Genomic DNA, 15,499 nt, shown 5'->3' on the forward strand with positions numbered 1-15,499 from the left:
CCTCAAGACGGCTGTCTCAAGAGCCACGCCGTCAAAGACAGCCGACCCAGATCCGGGTAAAGGCAGGGCCCCTGAGACAACAGGTCCCGACGCTGAGGAAGAAGGTACGGAGCATCGATGGAGAGGCTCCTGAGATCGGAGTACCAAGGACGTCTGGGCCACGCCGGAGCTACCAGCACGAGCATGCCGCCGTCCTGCTTGAATTTCCGCAGAACCCGAGGAAGCAGGGATAGCGGAGGAAACAGATACGCCAGGTGAAACGTCCATTTCACCGACAGCGCGTCCACCAGACTTGCACCTGCGTCTCTTGTCCTTGACCCGTAAACGGGCAACTTGTGATTGTGACGGGAGGCCATCAAGTCCAGCTCCGGCAGTCCCCACCTGTCCACGAGTAGCTGAAACACCTCTGGGTGAAGCGACCATTCCCCGGGATGCACGTCGTGACGGCTGAGGAAGTCCGCCTCCCAATTGAGGACTCCGGGGATGAAGACCGCTGGAATGTGACCCTCCGCCCAAGTCAGGATACGAGACACCTCCGACATCGCTGCCTGACTGCGAGTTCCGCCTTGGTGATTGATATACGCCACCGTGGTGGCGTTGTCGGACTGCACCTGTACCGCCCTTCCGTGAAGAGCGGGGCCGGACGACTGCAGGGCCCTGTATACTGCCCGCAGTTCCAGGATGTTGATGGGGAGAAGTGCTTCTTCCGCTGACCAACGACCCTGAAGCGACAAAGAGCCGGTCACTGCCCCCCAACCCCGGAGACTGGCATCCGTCGTGAGCAGGACCCAGTCCGGGATCCAAAATGGGCGCCCCTCGACCAGATGAGCTGTCTGAAGCCACCAAGCCAAAGATAGCCGAACGTCCGGAGACAACACCAGCACCTGAGAGCGGATCCGGTGAGGTAACCCGTTCCATTCTGATAGAATCAGCCCCTGCAGGGGCCGGGAATGGAACTGGGCAAATTCCACCATGTCGAATGTCGACACCATGGACCCCAGAACTCTCATAGCCGAATGGACCGACAGGCGGCAACGGCTCAGGCAACTGCGTATCCGCAGCTGTAGGGAGGCGACATTCTCCGGAGTCAGGAAGATCCTTTGCTGACGCGAATCCAGCAGGGCTCCCAAATGAACCATCCGCTGTGATGGAATCAGGGAGGACTTTTTCCAATTTATCAACCACCCGTGTGCTTGCAGGCAAGCGATCGTCAGGTGGAGATGTTGAAGCAGTACCTCCGGGGAGCTCGCCAGCAACAGGAGGTCGTCCAGGTACGGCAGCAGCCGTACATTCTGGTTCCGAAGATGTGCGGCCATGACCGCCATAATCTTCGTGAACACCCTCGGTGCCGTGGAGAGACCAAAGGGTAGCGCCCGGAACTGATAGTGGTGTTGAAGGATAGCGAACCTCAGATACCGCTGGTGTGAAGATGCTATCGGAACATGGAGGTAGGCGTCCTGGATGTCCAGGGACACCATGTAATCCCCCGGTTCCATCGCCAGAATGATGGAACGTAACGTTTCCATCCTGAACTTGGGAACTCTGAGGAATTTGTTCAGAGACTTCAAGTTGAGGATAGGGCGATGAGAACCATTGGGTTTCTGCACCAGAAACAGAGACGAATAATACCCCGTCCCTCGTTGTGATAGAGGAACGGGAACAATGACCCCTGCTTTCAGCAAGGACTCTATAGCCTCCTGAACCTGTAACGCCTTGGTCTTGTTCTGAGAAGGACTTGTGCAGAAAAACTGGTGGGGTGGTCTGTGCCGAAAAGACAGGGCGTACCCCTGGGAGACCACTTCTCGAACCCAGGCATCCGTGGTGGTATTGTGCCAGCACTGGGCAAATAGAAGTCGGCCTCCCACTCTGAGGTCCCCCAGAGGGAGGCCCGTCCCATCAGGCCGCAGGTTTATTTTCCTGCTTGGAAGGGCGCCGAGCACTCCAGGCTTGCTTCTTGGGTTTAGAGGCAGTCTTACTCGCAGACTGTCTCGGGAAGGACTGACCTTTCGCCTTACCCTGAACCCGAAAGGAACGAAAAGCCGAACTCCGAACCTTAGCAGGCAGTGCCGCCGAAGGGAGGAAGGCCGACTTGGATTTAGCCAGGGTCTCCACTATTTTGTCCAAGTCCGGACCAAATAGTAATTCCCCATTGAAAGGTAAGGCCTCCAGACCTTTCTTTGAATCAGAGTCCGCTCTCCAGGACCGCAACCATAAGGATCGGCGGGCAGACACCGCTGCAGCCGATACCCGCGAGGTCAGCAGACTAGCATCTAAAGAAGCTTCTCCAATGTAAGAAGCAGCGTCCCTCATTTGTCCCAACAACGCCCGCTGGACATCCGGAGCGTCGTCCGGGAAGGTATCTTCCAATGCATTGGCCCACCCCTCAATGGCCTTGGCCACCCAGGAGATGGCCATGGACGGTCAGGCCACCGTCCCGGAGAGGGAGTAAATAGACTTTAAGCAAGTCTCAACTTTCCTGTCCGTGGGATCCTTCAGCGAGGATATCAACGGTAATGGTAAGGTGGCGCCCCGAGTTAAACGGGTGACATGGGAATCCACCGCCGGTGGAGTTTCCCATTTTTTACAATGTGCCTCAGGGAAGGGGTAATTAGAAGCCAACCGCTTCTGAGGAAGGAATCTCTTACTGGGCGCCTGCCAAGCTACCGCCATATGATCAGTCAACTGATCCGACAGGGGAAACACCGCAGAAGCCACCTTAATTTTTTTTAAACTAGGAAACTTCGACTTAGGAAGCGGTGCCTCATCCTCTATAAGAAGAATAGCTCGCACCGCCCTAACTAGTGCTCGCACATTAATGGACGACTTGGTATCCATTTCCTGGACCGAGGCGTCCGAGTCAGTGTCATCAGGGACCTCCCCATCATCTGAGGAACCCTCTGAGTCCGATACCTGAGCAGCCCGTGTCATGAGTGGGCGTTTTGAAATCCTAGAAGGCATGTCAGTCTGCAACATTGACTGAAAAGCCGAGGAAGCGGCCGCCAAATTTTGCACGGAGTTGGAGAGCACATCCACCCAGGGTGGAGGAGTCACCATAGGGGCCTGAAAAGGTACCACAGGCTGCTGCGGCACAGGGGAAGCCTGTATATACATAGGCAACCCCGCATAGGGACCCACCGACTGAGACCCAGGAGGACTCCGCAATAACTGCGGGACACCCGGGGAATGGGGGATGGTCGGCTGGGGCAACGCCCTAGTAGGGAGAGCAGTCGGGACCGACAGACGATCCGCAATAGACACCAGCACTTGAGAAAACATCGCCCACGGTGGTTCCTGCGCCAGAGAAGGTCTGGATGGGCCAGGAGCCACCTGGCGTCGACTACACAGGCCATCCTGTGACAAATCCTCCCTATCTACTCCTGCAGAACAGCGTCCGCAGGAGGCCAACACCGGAGCCACTGAGCGCTCAACCTCCTCGTCTGACATGACAGAATATATTATATATCTGGCACCAGGGTAGAAGTAAAACGCACTCACCGGTGTGCTGAACAACAGCCCACAATATGGCACTGAGTAGCACACAACTGTATGTGACGGACCTCACAAATAAGTGATCTATATAAGTGAGGTCAGTAGAAACGCCCCTCCCCCACACACCTGTAGGGCTTGTAGGAGAAGTAAAGGGATAGGTATAAGCTGACAGTAAGTAGAAAATAAGCACAGACAGGCAGCACTAGCAAAAGTCACATACCATGCAGGAAGATATACTCACTGCACCTTTCCACTACAATCAACCTGCCCAGATTCAGTGTCTGGGAGGGCTATAGTGCTGTGTACGCTGTCCTTAATCAGGGGAGAGGTACACAGGGGGACCGGTCCACGTGCTCCCTGAAGATCTGCGCTGCCACTGTGAGAAAATGGCCACTGGAGACCTCAGAGGAGTGGCCGTGTAACTGCAGCTCAGCGACGCCAGACTCCGTGCTGAAAGGCGCGCTGAGCTGAGGAGCCGCTGACAGGGAAGGCTTCCTCCCCTGGCTAGCATATTAACCCCAGGGCTTGCCGGCATCCCGCTTGCCATATATCCCTGGTGGTCTAGTGGTCCCACGGGTTATTCCTCCTCAGAGGGGGAGCCCACCGCCACCGCTAGCGGCCCCCGGTCTGTCCCCTAGGACCGGGGGCAAAGGACTGCATCTGCAGGCAAAACCCGCAAGCCGCCGCTAATCGGCGACTCGCGGCTTACCTTGTCCCCGGCGACTCCGGCAGCAGTCCAGGGAGGGACCCAGAGTCCGGCTACTACGGACTCTGGCCTCCCGCCGCGATCCCCAGTGCAGTACTGGCATCGCGGCGGCAGCGTGGGCGTCTGCATAGACAGCCCGTCGCTGCCACACTAGAGCCTCTGTTTTAAAATAAAAATCTAACAGGCTCTTTTTTTTTTTTAAATAGAAAGCTTTTGGGGGCTGCTCCTGCAGCCCCCCACGCAGGTGACCCGACTCTGGCCGGGCACCAACTCAAACTGGGGTGCTGTGGCCGGGGTATAGAGGAGGACGGAACCAAGTGCATCCTGGGAGCAGCTAAAGCTTTAACTGCGTGGTGCCCATGGATCCAGATCCAGCTATACCCCAAGGTCAACCCTGTGGACCCCCTATGGACCCTGAAGTAGAAAAGGGGTTTACATGCTGCAGTATTAAAATGTTTATTTTTTTGTAGTTACTGGTTTGATACAATGTTCTAATTTTAATAACAGACTTGCAGAAACCCCCCCCCCCCTTTCTCAGTTTTTAAAACTCAACTTTGGTTGTCAGGCTACCCATTTATGGGTTAGAAGTACAGGTTTCAAAGTGATTACTCCTCATGCATAAGTCTTACATTTGACACTGAAGTTGCCTCGCAGCAATCCTATATCTGTACCAGACATACATGAGGGGTTGAACCAGCTTTTAATTTTTTTTTATACTTTTTCTGGCAGTGGCAAAAAACAGCTGCGATGTTAAGATTAGGTTTAATCAAGAACAGACTAATTGATTGTAAATCAAGCTGGGTACACAAAGCAATTGTTTTCAACTATTTGCCCGTCAAGTGTGTACCCACCATGTTCTGTGTGCACTCCCGTGGGGTAGTCAGCCGGTCAGCACTACATGTAGCCCAACATGACAGTGCAGCTGACAACCCCATGCTGCAGCAGGAGCAGCCAATATATTGGGCAGTCAGGCACTGGCTTGTCTAGTGCAGATGTTCTCAAACTCGGTCCTCCGGACCCCACACAGTTCATTTTCCAGATCACCCAGCAGGTGTATTCATTACTCACATTTTAAAAGATCCACAGGTGGAGTTAATTTCACTTGTGATTCTGTGAGGAGACCTGGAAAACATGCACTGTTTGGGGTCCTGAGGACAGTTTGAGAACATGTGGTCTAGTGTGTACCAGCCAACTGATAAGTCAGCCCATCAGCAAGGTGGGAGTCACATTGCTGGGTACACAATTAGTGTGCACCCAGCTATGGCCGTCAAACTAGTTATTCCCTCCAATGCAAACAAACCCTTTCCAATTTCTACTAGGCTGCAATTGTGTTCTAGGCAAGGGTGAAGGAATCGGTATCTGGCGGTTCAAATCCCAACAGCGGCTGGCCAACATGGCTGAAAATCCTGATCAAGGTAAGTATTAACCAACCTAACCTCCCCCTAATCCTCCTTAGGGGTGCCTAACCCCCTTCCTCCACCACCCAAGTCTCCTGGGGGTTGCCCAACTGTAACCCTCCCCCCACAGCGGTGCCCGACATCCCTTCAATCGGCACTGGGAGACCGGCATCCCGTTAAGACAGGCATCTAGATTTAGGCACCTGTCATTTAACCCTCGCCAGGATAAAGCAGTCGGGAAACCGGCTGTCAGGATTACATCCGCCGGCTTCCCTATTGCATACCAGGGTGAAGACCCAGGGGTACCCACTGGTTGTTTATGAGAAGGCCTTCTAAGGGGGGGGGGGGGGGTCCATTGTGCAAGCACAACCCATCTAAGACACCTCTGCCTTTCCCCACTTTTAAAACTGTCCCCTCTGCAAACTCCCACAATCTGTGCCATTAGATCCACCTGCCCCTCTACTCAGCCTCACCACTCCATACTAGATTGGAAGTAGTCTAGGACAAGCCTTGGCCCACCTGCATGTCCTATATTAGGCTTCATGTGCTACACCTAGTTGCACCTTGCATGTTATGCCTGATCACTGTTCATGTTGCTTGTTGGTCCCCTACTTGGGTATTGGGCTCCATCACCCAAGTACAGCACAGACAATGTGGCACTATACAAGAGGTATCTTAACTGGTCACAGGAATGGATAATCTCCCCCAAGATTATGTAATCAGGTTTCTGCATCATTAGATAATGTTAAACATTGTTCCCACACTGTACACAAGAGCCAACACCAATTAGTTTCTTAGAGACTTTTATTATCATTGAATGATTCATCTTGCTAGCAGATCAATATATTGCGGCACCAGATCCATCCACTTTCCATTTCCCTGCAGAGAGTATAATGTTAGATCTGGTGGAACATGAGGCGTATTACTCAGACAGCCAAGTCTGTCTCAGAATGTGATCATTTTCTCATACACAAGTCAAACAATGTAGGTAAAATACAAAGCATCATTGACAGATTACATACATGTGTTTTAGTAAATGATGTAACTTACCAGTCAGGTCCTCATCCACCTTTACTTGCCAACAATCTGCATAAAATAAAAAAGTTTTAGTTCCAGATATCAGTATGTTCGGGTCAGTAATTTAGAAGCAGCAAGAACTCAGCAGTCAGATCCATAAAGTGGTGTCATCACACATCAGGTTCGGGATAGACTCATCATTGTTCAGGTAGGAGGTTAGAAACTCTACTATTTGACATTTCTATAAAACCCACTCAAAGACAGTGTTTAAGACCAAAGCCTATCATACATATGCTATTGGTGTTCTTGTCATTGGGAACATCTTACCCCAAACCAAAAAAACATGTCCAAATGTGCAACATATCGGCCAGTTTCAATACCCACAAGTGCTGATATCTATATAATATAGATCTATAGCCACTAAGCAATTCTATAAAAACAAATTGGGAAAACCCGTTTCATTGACAGTTTAAGCTACTGTAGCAATCTTAGATGAGAACAGGCCAAAATAAAGACCGCAGCTAAACAGGAGTGTTTGGAAAGCCTGTTAACAGGTCTGACACTAGGTACTGTCCAAAGCTACAAGGGTGGGGGGGGGGGGGGGGGGGGAATTCAATTCATGATGAATAGCAGTGGGGAGGGCACTCCGGAAGCTATTCAATTCACTGCACTGTTTGGGCAGGCTAAAGGATTTCTTGCACCCCTGGGAATGAGAGGAGAAATCTGACAAGAGTGCCAGGTGCACAGCTGTTTGCCGACCAGGTCAAGTCGAGAGTACTGGCATTCTCCAACTTAACCAATTCCTGACCAGGCAAACAGCACAGTATTGGATAGCTGTGGGAGCTGTATTCAGACTTGCATTGAATTCCTGCAATTACTTTTTTGCATTTGGGATAAAAACCCTACACATCAAACCATAGTGGTTTGAAAGCCTGATTAAGACATGACGATCACTTAAGCTGACAAGACCTTCATGCCACATCATTGCAGTACATACCCGACAGGCCACAGAGTCATCTGAAGAGACACTTGAGATTAAGGCACGGCTTGGAAGACACTGTCAGAAAATGAAGTACATGAGTTTAGTCACAGAACACAAACCTACACCACAAGTCTAGATGTTTGCAGGGCATCAGCAAAGCCATTCGGCAGTATCGTCAAAGTCTCTTCAATGAGGCTTGGAAGACCATCGTGAGAATGAACATCATTTGCACTACAAAGTCCAGAACACAGATATTCCCACAACCTAACAGATTGATTTCCAATCCAAAATCACAGCTTGTGCCTCAGAATCCATTTCCTTGGTAACTGGTTCTAGATTGGTCTACTTAACCCAAACTGGAAAAATGCTTTGATAAACATACCTTTGTTTCACCTAGTCTCATCATCCAGATTCATGTTCTGTATATCCTGCAATAGGAAAGTATATTAGACCAATCATGCCGAAACAGCAGAAGAGTTCATTCTTCTATAAACACTTCGCCAAGAGGACTAAATCTGTCTAGGAGGAATTGCTGGGACTCCAAATGATTACTATGCAGTGCTTCTGAACTAGAAGCTTCTACAAATCTGGTGTTTGGGCTAAACATTATTGCCCCAACCCACTAGCTGAATTGTGTGGGTTGCTTTGTAGGTCGCCCCCCCTCCCCCAGGTGGCCTGGAAGTGCAGAGTGAGTCAGGTTGCAATTATAGATTACTCTGCCCATTTCATTTAAGTTTCAACACAATTCAAGAAACCAAACAATCCTTCAGACATGCAATTAACATGTACTGGCAGAAGGTCCCGGTTTACCATACAGCTACAGTAAAAACCTTGAACTCAGCAGTCAGATCCATAAAGTTGTGTCATCACAAGTCAGGTTCGGGATAGACTCATCATCGTTCAGGTATGATACAAGATACTGGTGTGGTTTACCATGGGCTAACCAATGCCGTTCTAGAAGGATGCAAGTCCTAAGCACAAACCCCAGTCATCTCAGACAGAACAATGAACCAGCAAACAGTTATGTTCTTTTAGGGAGGAAACTATTAAGTCCCTAGCATGGCTAGACCGCATTAAGCTTCCAAGTCACACGGTTCTGCGCACCTGAAGTTCTGTTGGGCCGTCACATCATGGAGCGGACAGCAGCTTAGCACTGCAGACTTCTGTAGGAGGACATGCAACCCAATCCATCTTCAGATTAGAACCTAGAACAAAAGATCAAATTACTCCTGCAATCTGTTTTATACATCACATAGGGCACTGCATCAGCAAAGCCAATTGGCATCATCGTCACAGCCTTTGCATTGAGACTTGGAAGACCATCGTGAGAATAGACATCATTTGCAGTGTAACACAGGGCCTCAGATGGAAACCATTTATCAGCTCAATAACCACTTACATTGTTTCTATAATCAGTCCTAGTTTGCAACCAGGGCTTGGTCCGAAAACCTGAAAGCAAAGAAAGCAGAACTTAACACCCCTAAACAAACTTTTAGTAAGTGCCTATTGGCATCATTAAGGTCTACAGCAGAGAGACTGCAATCTGACATTAATCCCCTACACCAGGATCTGAGCAGCATACTGCCGCTTAGACGTAGACTTCCATAACCCGTTGAGATGTGGTCAGGGCCCTCTAAACCAAAAGCACCATCTAGGAAAACTTCTTCTTAAATAAACTAATGAATTTTATATAGGTCTGTCCGGTTATGCATTTGTACACCCCTGCACAGATTGGAATGAAAAATATGAGTTGGTACAGTTGGATCCTGGCCATGTTTTAGGAGGGTTAGGGTCCAGGTAGGACCTTACATTGGTGTATGCTGGGCAGAACTTTGATCTGTGGAGCCTGTTCTTAGCCTTCCACTGGATGGATATGGACAAAAACTTCAGAGGGGGAGGCAATTGGTCTGGGATGACTAATTGAGTGGTTGGGGTCCTAGTCAGACCACACATGTGCCAGCCAGAACTTTGACCCGGGGAGCCTGTTCTGTACCTTCCACTGGATGGATTGATATAAAAAAAACTTTAAGGTTTAAACCCAGGCAACAGTAGGTACTTCAGCTAGTGATACAAGTAGACACCAATACCTAGGTTTAAGTGGATTGTAATGAACTCAGCAGTCAGATCCATAATAGTGTGTCATCACTAGTCAGGTTCGGGATAGACTCATCATTGTTCAGGCAAGTTTAAGCTTTAATGAAACCCTTTACTCAAAGCCCAATGCATCATTGAATTGTATCAACACCTATCTAGCACCAGCATATTCTGTAAATAATTGGATAAAGTTATTCTGCTGCCCACTATAAGTAACCAAGTCACAGGAGTACCTGCCTACTTTACACTAGGTTCTATTCTAAGTAGACACCAAGAATGTTCAAATCACAGCCCACCAGCCATATGACTGTTCCATCATGTACACTAGTGTTAGGAGAATAGGATACCTGTATAATATGAAGCCATTATTCCACCAATCAGCCAGGACAATAGAGGAAGACAGATTCTTTCAGGACTGAAAGTAAAAGAAAGTGGTCACCATTCATGCATGAAGGGACATTTTTTACAGAATACAGAAATTAAGGGGGGGGTTCAGATCAGAATGAACAAGGGACAAATTGACTTAAATCAGTTATTAGCAGCCCCTTCAAGCCAGGTGGTCAATTCAATTAGCCCTGTGAGGTGCCATTGCTGTAGGTTCATCTACAGCACATCCCTCATGGATTTCTGTACTGAGCCTTACAGGGCTCTGAAGAAAAACCTGCGAGTTCAGGGCTATTTTAAGAATGGACATCGGCTTCCGATGTCACAATCATCAATGTCTTCCTTTCAAAAGTAATGTTCATCATTCGATTGTGGCTGCCATTGAATGGTGTAGAAGAAAAAGCCATTCGTTAAGATATTGCTGAAATCAGCTGATCAGTGAAGACCTAAGGGTGCTACTGCACATGCACTAAACAAAACTGCCTCCAGCCCATCAAATTCCTTTGATGCATGTTAGTTATCACATCTAAAGTCTCAGTGACAGAAGTCCAGCCATCATTTGATGGTGGGCTTCTGATGTCCATCCCTAGGCTACTGCAAGACCATATGCACAACTTACAGGACAATCAGAGGTACAGCTAATTGAAGCAGCCCATAGGCCTGCTCAGCGTTTATTCTCAGACATCCTTAAACCTGCAATTCATCCATTTTGGCGTTACCAAGAGCACTGCATCAGTAAAGCCAATTGGCATCATCGTCACAGCCTCAGCATTGAGACTTGGAAGACCATCGTGAGAATAGACATCATTTGCAGTGCAACACAGGGCATCAAACAAAAGCCAGTTAATGCAATACTCACCAAATGTATGTAATGGCTCCTTCCAGGCTGCAACCAGGGCTCGGTCAAACAACCTAAGAATGAAGAAAATTCTTAAGTCTAAAATACAGCGACTAGCAAAAGCTATTTAGTAAATTACTTCAGAGCATGAAAAGTGCTTACATTAGCTAGTGTTCCCGCTAGGCTGTTTTACCAGGGCACCCTGCCCTAGTTCTAAAGGGCAAAAACCATCCTGCCCTCTGGCACAGCAACCCACTGAAACAGCCTGCAGGTGCCTTCCCCACCCACAGATCAGGAAAATAGCAGTGCAACGGTCACAGCCAGTGAATGAATGCCAGGTGCACGTACCCAGTATCAATTCACAATGATAGCAGCACTTGGGGCAGCTCAGGATACCCGCAAGTGCTGGGTACACCCCCTAAGAGTGATGAAGGGTATGAGTCTTAAAGAAACCCCCCATTTCCCTGGACACAAAGATGTGCATTTTATCTAGGCTTGGTGCCAGACCTAGATTGAACACTACATTACCTGCTATATGAAGTCAGTCTAGTGCCGTATATGAGCCACAATCAACATGCACAGGAAATTACTACCATAAAGTAAAACTGACTAAACACATACCTAAGGTCTAATTAGCAGAATGTAGTAGTGAACTCAGCAGTCAGATCCATAATAGTGTGTCATCACAAGTCAGGTTCGGGATAGACTCATCATTGTTCACATCCTAGTGTGTAAGATTTCTCTGCTGCCTGATTGAAGTAGTACCTGTCTATGTGGGTCTTCATTCTGGTTTGTACCCCACAGGAGAAGCTAGAGCCACCCATTTAACTGACACGAGCTACTATTTCCTATCAAACAAAAATCTATACTACCTAGAGAAGCTCTATAAAAAAAACCCCCAGGATCTGCAGCAACCATCATTGTGCCTCTGAAGGCAAGGATAACAAGTAGCCTGTAAATTGGACCAGTTTAATATGCACTCTTACATGTTAATGCACTAAAATGTGCAACTTAAGATTGTGTTGCAACTGTACATCACAGAAATCACCTCTGTAGCACCCCTTATTGAATATGCAAAACCTGTGACATGCAGTTGCAACACCATCTATGTTCAACATTTTAGTGCACCAACACAAGGGTGCATACTAAACTGGTCCAATTTATAGGCTATTGTGAGACTAACATGCGCATTACACCATAACCAATTGAACAGCACCCTGGACTGCTACCAATAGCTGAACTCCAGACTCCTACCCACCATGCTGGGGGCAGACTTGTTTTGGGATTTGACATCAAACTGTAGTTCCAACTTGCAGTCACAGCAAGTAATGAATATGTTTCAAGTACATGTATGAAATCTTTCTCTGTAATGAGAGCCTGTTGCATACCTGCCCTGCAGATCAGAATCCAGGATATCAGTACAAGACTCCGGCATCATTCCACGTCTCAGGAAGGACGGTTCCAGGAGACACTTCTTGCAGAGCTGAAAGACAAAGGGCACATTAAAGTTGTAGTTTAAGACCCAGATGCCAGAAAGCTCAGAGCCATTTCCACCAGTCTTAAGAACAGACAGACACTGCTTTCATTATAGGCACACAGGAACTAAATACAGAGCACAGTACAAGTTGTCTCCCATTTCCAAATATTCTGAAACACAGAAAACCAATACAGAATTTTAGCATGGCTGAGATAGTGACACTTGCTTACAAACTATTTAGATTTAGGGGCCATTCCAAAGTGCTCATTATGGTATGCACATATATAAAACAGAATAGTCCAATATCCAAAAAAACCCTGTTCCCAAGCATTTTGGATAAGGGAAACTCAACCTGTACTAAGGATTAGTATGAGCATTACCCATCCCAAAGCCTCCAACTCCAGTCCTCAGGGACCCCACAACAGTGCACATTATTCACATCTCAGTATTATAGGTGAAACAGTCATCACCACTCATTGGATATATTAAAGTGTCAGCAAGTAATGAATGCACCGGTGTACAGACTAGGAGGAGATCTGGAAAACATGCACTGTTAGGGGTCACGGAGGACTGGAAGTAAGAAACACTGGAGTACAGCATGAAACGCTGATCTGATACAGAACCAAGACAAAGGGTTCTATATAGAGTACTAGCTGACACCATAAAGGATGCCCAGGGAATTAGAAAGGGAGACAGGGGGCTCTCAGGCCGCCATGCACCATGAAAGGAGACTAATGCACACAATGAAATGGGTGCAGCGCACGCTGGTTCGTGTATCCCCACAGCACCCAGTAACTGTATAAGGCTATAACTAGTGTTATAATAGTAATAACCCGGAGCACACCCGCCGCCTGCACTCACCTCTACAGCCACGAGGTAAGAGAGAACGTCCGGTCGCTGCGGGCCGCATATATACTAGCCAGGGGCCGGATATGACCTCTTAGTACTGGCAATGGGCGTGTCTCCCATGAAAAGTGAAGCTTGCTAGCGCGGCGCCATTACTGGCACATGTGGTTGTGACAACGGAAGTGACGTTAAACAGAACACTAGGGGGAGCACCAAGCATTTGTTGTTGTGCTGTTTGAGCTGCCATTTTGGGGTAGTGAGAGGGAGCAACTCAGCTGTGTCCCTGGGGGGAGGAGGATGATGGAGGTCATTATATAAAGACTTGTATATATATCTCACAAGTCCTAAAGTTGTTGTACTGATACGGTATTTAATGTGATGTACAGCTATATACTGAAGAGCTGGGTTTGCGGTAGTACTAAGCACAGGCTTGCAAGAGATTTATTATTATGATGCAGCCACTTGGTGATTGTTATGTGGTGCTGGGATCAATGAGGGTTAAGCTGGGCATCCACTAGGCAATTTTCTGTCAGATATCTGGCTGGTTGTAATGAAAATCTGGTAAAATATGGGAACAAATGACAATCGTCCATTTGCTCACAAACACTAGAAAATAGCTAAAAATGGTCGTTCAGACAAATTGGTTAAAACACACAAATTTAACCAATTTGAACAATTTTTTTAGACCTTTCTTCAGTGTTTAAAACCATATGATCGACTGTCATTTGCTCCCATACATTACCAGGTCCCAGCTGGAAAAAGGCTACAGTGGTTGCCGAAACGCGTTGCTGCTCTCTTTCAAAGGCTCCTGGGGATCCGGCTACACTACCAATGTCCGCACATTTTCCACTGTGTTATCACTACCAAGTATCCACCTCCTGCTGCATAGTCTATACAGCCAGGCTAATATTGAGACTGGAGCTGATCACGGAAGCTGGCCGCTGATTGATGCCCGCTGTGTCCCTCACGATTCAGGCATACACAGAGATGGACGCTGCCTATGATCACAGACTCCTGGCACGCAGTGTTGCCACCCAGCGCTGGGCTCCCAGCCACTACAGGTACAGCATTAGGGTGCGGTGGGACAGCGGCAAGGTAGAGTTTAGCCCCCAACCTCCAGTACTCCGCTGAGACTTGTACACAGATATAATCTGGTGATACTGGACATATTTTTAGATCATCTAACGGCTGAACTATCATGTAACAGACAACCCGGAAAATTGTTCTACCATTGTGACATTTATTCAGATGGGACATTTGTTCATCCTACCCGTTTCATTCAATTTTTACACTCAGAAGGAGTACTGACATTCAAACCATTTATTCAATATGTTATGAGGGTGTATCCCCAGGAATCACCTTTTAAACGCTGATTGTTTATATCAGTTATGTGGTTACGTTTAACCACAATCAGGAATCTGTTACATAAACAGCTACATTTGTTTCTTTCAGCTGATACTATTTTGTCACTTTATAATACTTTGGACAATCACGTTTTTTTTCTCTATGTGTCCGATCAACTCCTTTTTAGTTAGTGTATATATGCCTAGGTACCACATGATGTGCATAGTATGTATTTAGTATTGTGGTATATATGTCCTTTTTGATGTATGTTTATTTTATGTATTTGCATATTTCCTTTTTATTCCGTGATCTACAGGTCACTTATTAAAATCATTTTTATTCATTCCTATTTGGCCCTTAGAAGTGCACTTTATTCCAGCATGAGAGATTAAGGGCAGTATATATTTCATTCCAACCAGCCAGATTGGACAGATATCTGACAGAAAATTGTATAGTGGATGCCCAGCTTAACTCTGTGCTTTTATTTTCTATGAAATGAAGATGTCAGTACTCTCCTAAATTTACACGTTCCATACTCCCCAGCCATTTTGATTTGATACTTCCATCCCACCCATGGGAAGACCCCTTCCCTATCCACTCCCTCCCAATTAGATATTAGTCACCCTCTACCTATATGAACGCCATATAATGCAGAGAACATCACAGTGACCACCATATAATATGGAGAGCATCATTGGCTACCATACAGTATATAAAGCATCGGTGATCTCCATATAATATAGAGGAGTATGGGCCTCATTCAGACCCACTCGCAAGCGGCTGTCCGCTCGCAAGTGGGTCGATGGTGTGCACTGCGCATGCGCACGACGGAGGGAGCTCCGTCGTGCGCATGCGCCAGACGCGACGAGCGAAGGACTTTCCTCGTTGTGTCTGATCAAAGGGGGCGTGCTGTCGATGTTGATTG

The 15,499-nt window shown here is 47.6% G+C and overlaps 1 long non-coding RNA gene and 8 other non-coding genes across 9 annotated transcripts; all 9 read right to left on the minus strand.

Annotated features, from left to right (window-relative positions):
• Positions 1-6,378: 6,378 nt before the first annotated feature.
• LOC148478181 (uncharacterized) lies at positions 6,379-13,301 on the minus strand. Its single transcript, XR_015872435.1, has 10 exons — positions 13,246-13,301; positions 12,296-12,390; positions 10,929-10,981; positions 10,033-10,100; positions 8,991-9,040; positions 8,696-8,796; positions 7,974-8,019; positions 7,607-7,666; positions 6,643-6,678; positions 6,379-6,471 (listed from the first exon to the last, which is right to left on the minus strand). It is a non-coding gene; the product is annotated as an uncharacterized LOC148478181 (long non-coding RNA).
• Positions 6,532-6,606, minus strand: LOC148478182 (small nucleolar RNA SNORD34). Its single transcript, XR_015872436.1, has one exon. It is a non-coding gene; the product is annotated as a small nucleolar RNA SNORD34 (small nucleolar RNA).
• LOC148478183 (small nucleolar RNA SNORD50) lies at positions 6,748-6,815 on the minus strand. The gene has a single exon (XR_015872439.1). It is a non-coding gene; the product is annotated as a small nucleolar RNA SNORD50 (small nucleolar RNA).
• LOC148478184 (small nucleolar RNA SNORD35) lies at positions 7,733-7,822 on the minus strand. The gene has a single exon (XR_015872442.1). It is a non-coding gene; the product is annotated as a small nucleolar RNA SNORD35 (small nucleolar RNA).
• On the minus strand, positions 8,426-8,493 carry LOC148478185 (small nucleolar RNA SNORD50). Its single transcript, XR_015872438.1, has one exon. It is a non-coding gene; the product is annotated as a small nucleolar RNA SNORD50 (small nucleolar RNA).
• Positions 8,848-8,937, minus strand: LOC148478186 (small nucleolar RNA SNORD35). The gene has a single exon (XR_015872440.1). It is a non-coding gene; the product is annotated as a small nucleolar RNA SNORD35 (small nucleolar RNA).
• LOC148478187 (small nucleolar RNA SNORD50) lies at positions 9,702-9,769 on the minus strand. Its single transcript, XR_015872437.1, has one exon. It is a non-coding gene; the product is annotated as a small nucleolar RNA SNORD50 (small nucleolar RNA).
• LOC148478188 (small nucleolar RNA SNORD35) lies at positions 10,793-10,882 on the minus strand. Its single transcript, XR_015872441.1, has one exon. It is a non-coding gene; the product is annotated as a small nucleolar RNA SNORD35 (small nucleolar RNA).
• LOC148478189 (small nucleolar RNA SNORD50) lies at positions 11,559-11,626 on the minus strand. Its single transcript, XR_015872443.1, has one exon. It is a non-coding gene; the product is annotated as a small nucleolar RNA SNORD50 (small nucleolar RNA).
• Positions 13,302-15,499: the final 2,198 nt, after the last annotated feature.

The sequence above is a fragment of the Taudactylus pleione genome, unplaced genomic scaffold (assembly GCF_031769625.1).
Source record: "Taudactylus pleione unplaced genomic scaffold, aTauple2 ptg000672l, whole genome shotgun sequence".
NCBI lineage: Eukaryota > Metazoa > Chordata > Amphibia > Anura > Myobatrachidae > Taudactylus > Taudactylus pleione.